The 5,709-nt window shown below is 36.4% G+C and overlaps 1 non-coding gene across 1 annotated transcript; it reads left to right on the forward strand.

Moving 5' to 3' along the window:
• Positions 1-2,835: 2,835 nt before the first annotated feature.
• Positions 2,836-2,943, forward strand: LOC148545688 (small nucleolar RNA R71). Its single transcript, XR_015900774.1, has one exon. It is a non-coding gene; the product is annotated as a small nucleolar RNA R71 (small nucleolar RNA).
• The last annotated feature ends 2,766 nt before the right edge of the window (positions 2,944-5,709 follow it).

Here is a 5,709-nt window from a genome sequence, read left to right on the forward strand (position 1 = left end):
GAGTGAATAAACCCAGTAAACACTGAGTGACTAGAGGGTAAACACAAAATCCAGTGAGGGTTCAATAACTCATCAACATATATCTGTACTTAATTTACTAATTGTTTTGCAAGTTTGTACAATGTTTTCTTTCCCATCTCATTTGCTGAAATGCTTCATTATTTAAGGGTTGGCTATACATATACATGACTCCTTGAGAATATGAACTAACTTGACTACATGTAAGCTTTATATATGAGTGAATAATTTAGAGTTGCATGATGCATCATTCATTTAGGTAGTTGCATTTAAATTAGGTTGCATTGCATGACATTCCATCACTTTAACCTTAATTATTTACCTTGGGTTTAGCATGAGGACATGCTAGTGTTTAAGTGTGGGGAGGTTGATAAACCCATATTTCATGAGTTCTTTTGTGATTAATTTGAGTGATTTATTCAATTCTCCACCTACTTATTCATATTAACTGCATGGTTTTACTTTCCCTTCCTTATTATGTCATATTATGAAAAACATGTTTTTCTAAGCTTTAAAAATTAATTATTTTAATTACCTTTATTTCCATTCGATGCCGTGATTAGTGTGTTGAGTAGTTTCAGATTTTCTAAGGCAGAATGACTTAAAGGATGGAAAAGGAAACATACAAAAATGGAAGGAGAAAGCAAAACGGAGCTTTGAAGGAAACTGGTATTCACGCGATCGCATGGACGACGCGATCGCGTGCCAGAAGCGAAGATGCAGTGACGCGGCCACATGACTGACGCGACCGCGCGACATAAGCAGAACGCATACGACGCGGACGCGTGGCTGACGCGACTGTGTGGCAAGGAAAAGCTCCGAATGACGCGACCGCGTGACCCACGCGGACGCGTGACAGAGGCCACATATCAGAATTTACAGAATACGCCCCCAGCGATTTCTGAAGCCCTTTTTGGCCCAGATCCAAGTACAGATAGCATAGACCAGAGGTTATAAAGTGTGGGAATGCACCCATTCAAGAGAGAGCTCGCATATTTTATTTTTCAATGATTTAGATTTAGTTGAGAGGGAGATCTTCTCCTCTCTCTCTTAGGATTTAGGATTTCTTCTCGCTTTAAGAGTGACTCTCAATCCAGGTTTTATATTTCTTTGTTTTGAACTTCCCTTTCACTTTATTTATTTATTTCAGTATTTGAGTTGGCTATTTACCTTTATAATTGAATCTATGAATTCTTCCATGTTACATACTGTTATTTGAATTAATGATAATTGAGGTATTTTCAGTTTACGATTGTTCTCTTTGATTTAAGTAACCATTGCTTCCTATCTAAGGACATTTTTATTATTCCAGCAATTTTACTTTTTCCCCTTTTGGTCTTGGTTAAGAATTCAGTAACTCAACAATTATTAAACTCAACATAATTGATAATCGTTATCTTGCTAATTGAGCTGAACTTAAGTAATCCCAACCTTTTCTTAGGAAATAAATAGGATTCAAAGGTCAATTTAATTAGTCCCATGACTTTCCTTTGCCCTAGTAAAGGTTGACCAAGTGGAGTTTAGATTCAACTTTCATTATAGTTGAGAGAGATAACTACGTTGGACCTCCAACTTCTCTTACCTTGCCAAAAGTCTGCTTTATAGTATTTATTCATTTTAACTGTCATTTACTTTACTTGTCATTTAAATTACTTGCTTCTCATCTTCTAAACCCCGATTACAACCTTTATAGCCAATAATAAGAACATACCTCCTCGCATTTCCTTGAGAAGATGACCCGAGGTTTGAATACTCGGTTAACAATTTTTAAAGGGGTTTGTTACTTGTGACACCCAAAACATTTGTACGAAGGAATTTTTGTCGGTTTAGAGACTATATCTACAACGCGACTATTTTTATGACATTCTTTACTGGCAAAAATCATAACGTCAATGGCAAAAATAAATTTAATGGAATCTCTATGGTCTCAGTGTGAGCCTCAGATTCCTATGGTTCCTCATTAAGGAACTCCATGGAGGTCAGTGGGCGTCCATTGAGGTCTTCCTCAGTGGGAATCACTGCCTCTTCTTCCTCTCCATGTTCGGCCATGTGAGATGTGGTTATGGCCTTGCACTCTCTTTTTGGATTCTCTTCTGTATTCCTAGGGAGAGTGCTAGGAGGGAGTTCAGTAATTTTCTTACTCAGCTGACCTAATTGTGCCTCCAAATTTCTAATGGAGGACCTTGTTTCAGTCATGAAACTTTGAGTGGTTTTGATTAGATCAGAGACAATGGTTGTTAAGTCAGAGGGGTTCTGCTTAGAATTCTCTGTTTGTTGCTGAGAAGATGATGGAAAAGGCTTGCCATTGCTAAACCTGTTTCTTCCACCATTGTCGTTGTTGAAACCTTGTTGAGGTCTCTATTGATCCTTCCATAAGAGATTTGGATGATTTCTCTATGAAGGATTATAGGTGTTTCCATAGGGTTCTCCCATGTAATTCACCTCTTCCATTGCTGGGTTCTCAGGATCATAAGCTTCTTCTTCAGAGGAAGCTTCCTTAGTACTGCCTGTTGCTGCTTGCATTTCAGATATACTCTGAGAAATCATATTGACTTGTTGGGTTAATATTTTATTCTGAGCCAATATGGCATTCAGAGTATCAATCTCAAGAACTCGTTTCTTCTGAGTTGACCCATTATTCACAGGATTCCTTTCAGAGGTGTACATGAATTGGTTATTTGCAACAATTTCAATGAGTTCTTGAGCTTCTGCAGACGTCTTCTTTAGATGAAGAGATCCTCCAGCAGAGCTATCCAATGACATCTTGGATAGTTCAGACAGACCATCATAGAAGATTCGTATGATGCTCCATTCTGAAAGCATCTCAGAAAGGCACTTTCTGATCAATTGCTTGTATCTCTCCCAAGCTTCATAGAGGGACTCACCATCCTTCTGTCTAAAGGTTTGGACTTCCATTCTAAGCTTAATTTTTGGGGTGGAAGAACTTTGCCAAGAAGGCATTGACTAGCTTTTCCCAAGAGTTCAGGCTTTCCTTAGGTTGTGAATCCAACCATGTTCTAGCTCTGTCTCTTACAGCAAAAGGAAAGAGCATAAGTCTGTAGACTTCAGGGTCAACCCCATTGGTCTTGACAGTGTCACAGATTTGCAAGAACTCAGCTAAGAACTCATGAGGATCTTCCAATAGAAGTCCATGAAACTTGCAATTCTGTTGCATTAGAGAAACTAATTGAGGCTTAAGCTCAAAGTTGTTTGCTCCAATGGCAGGGATAGAGATGCTTCTCCCATAGAAAACAGGAGTAGGTGCAGTAAAGTCACTAAGCACCTTCCTTGCATTGTTGGCATTGTTGTTGTTTTCGGTTGCCATAGTTTCTTCTTCTTTGAAAAGCTCTGTTAGGCCCTCTAAAGTGAGATGTTCTTTAACTTCTCTTAGCTTTCTCTTCAAGGTCCTTTCAGGTTCAGGATCATCTTGAACAAGTATGCCTTTATCTTTGCTTCTGCTCATATGAAAGAGAAGAGAACAAGAAAGTAGGGAATCCTCTATGTCACAGTATAGAGATTCCTTGAAGTGTCAGAGAAAAAGAAGAATAGAAGGAAGAGGTAGATGGAAAAGAATTCAAATATATAAAGAAGGAGGGAGTTCGAATTGTACCTTGAGGAGGAGTGTTAGTCCTTTAAATAGAAGGATGTGAGAAGAGGGGAAGAATTTTCGAAAATAAATTAAAAGATTTTGAAATAATTAAAAGAAATTTGAAAATTTGATTGAGATTTTCAAAAATTTAGATTGGGAAAGAAATAAAGTGGTTTTTGAAAAAAAGATTTTGAAATTAGAAATTAAAAAGATATGATTGAAAATTAATTTTGAAAAAGATGTGATTGAAAAGATATGATTGAAAAGATATGATTGAAAAGATATGATTGAAAATCAATTTAGAAAAAGAAAGTTTTTAAAATTAAAGTTGATTACTTGACTAACAAGAAATTAAAAGATATGATTCTAAAATTTAAAGTTTGATCCTTTCTTAATATGCAAGTAACAACTTGAAAATTTTGAAGTAAATCTTGAATTGAAGCAAGGATTTTTGAAAATAGTAAAAATAAATATAAAATGGAAAGAAATTGATTTTGAAAGAGATATGATTGAAAATATATGATTTGAAAAAGATTTGATTTTGAAAAATTATGAAAACTTGAAAAAAATGTGAATTCAAAACAAAATCTTCCCTCTAGTGTCATCTTGGCGTTAACCGCCCAGAATGGCATCCATTCTGGCATTTAACGCCCAAAATGCTACCTTTTTGGGCGTTAAACGCCCAGCCAGGTACCATGGCTGGCGTTTAAACACCAGTTTTTCTTCTTCACTGGGCGTTTTGAACGCCCAGCTTTTTCTGTTTGATTCCTCTACTGAATGTTCTGAATCTTCAATTCTCTGTATTATTGACTTGAAAAGACACAATTTTGAAAATATTTTTGAATTTTTAATGATGAGAAACAATAAAAATTGCAACTAAGATCAAATGAACAATGCATGCAAGATACCAAACTTAGAAATTTTGTATACTAAGGACGATAACAATTTGAAAATGCATATGAAAAACAACAAAAGACACAAAACAGGAGAATTTAAAGATCAGAGCACTGAAATCATCAAGAACAACTTGAAGATCAATGAAGAACATAATGTATATATTCGAAAAATGCAGGAAGAATAAAAACATGCAATTGACACCAAACTTAAAAATTGATACTAGACTCAAACAAAAAAACATAAAATATTTTTTTATTTTTATGGTTTTATAAATTTTTTTGTGATTTTCGAAACTTATGTGGAAAAGAAAATAAAGGGATTCAAAACTTTTAATAAGAATTCCAGGAATCATGCAATGTTAGTCTAAAGCTTCAGTCTAAAAAGATTAGACATGTTTGGCCAAGCTTTAGCAAGACATTACATTCAGTAGCTAAATTGATGAGAAACAATCAGCTTTTGTGATGATAAGAGCATCACCTTGAAACTCTAGAATTCATTCTTAAAAATTCTGAAGAAAAGATACCTAATCTAAGCAACAAGATGAACCGTCAGTTGTCCAAACTCGAACATTCCCCGGCAACGGCGCCAAAAACTTGGTGCACGAAATTGTGATCATCAATAATGGCGCCAAAGGACTTGGAGCTCTTAAACATGAATCACACTTTGTCACAATTCCGCACAACTAACCAGCAAGTGCACTGGGTCGTCCAAGTAATAAACCTTACGTGAGTAAGGGTCGATCCCACGGAGATTGTCGGCTTGAAGCAAGCTATGGTCATCTTGTAAATCTCAGTCAGGCAGATTCAAATGGTTATGGAGTTTAAAGTGATGAAAATAAACATAAAATAAAGATAGACATACTTATGTAATTCATTGGTGGATTTCAGATAAGTGTATGAAGATGCTTTGTTCCCCTTGAACCTCTGCTTTCCTATTGCCTTCTTCCAATCATTCATACTCCTTTCCATGGCAAGCTTTATGTTGGGCATCACCGTTGTCAATGGCTACATCCCGTCCTCTCAGTGAAAATGGTCCTGATGCTCTGTCACAACATCGGCTAATCAGCTGTCGGTTCTCGATCATGTCGGAATAGGATCCATTGATCCTTTTGTGTCTATCACACGCCCCACAATCGCGAGTTTGAAACTCGTCACAGTCATCCCTTCCCAGATCCTACTCGGAATACCACAGACAAGGTTTAGACT

The sequence above is a fragment of the Arachis ipaensis genome, chromosome B9, assembly GCF_059453495.1.
Source record: "Arachis ipaensis isolate K30076 ecotype BB chromosome B9, ASM5945349v1, whole genome shotgun sequence".
NCBI lineage: Eukaryota > Viridiplantae > Streptophyta > Magnoliopsida > Fabales > Fabaceae > Arachis > Arachis ipaensis.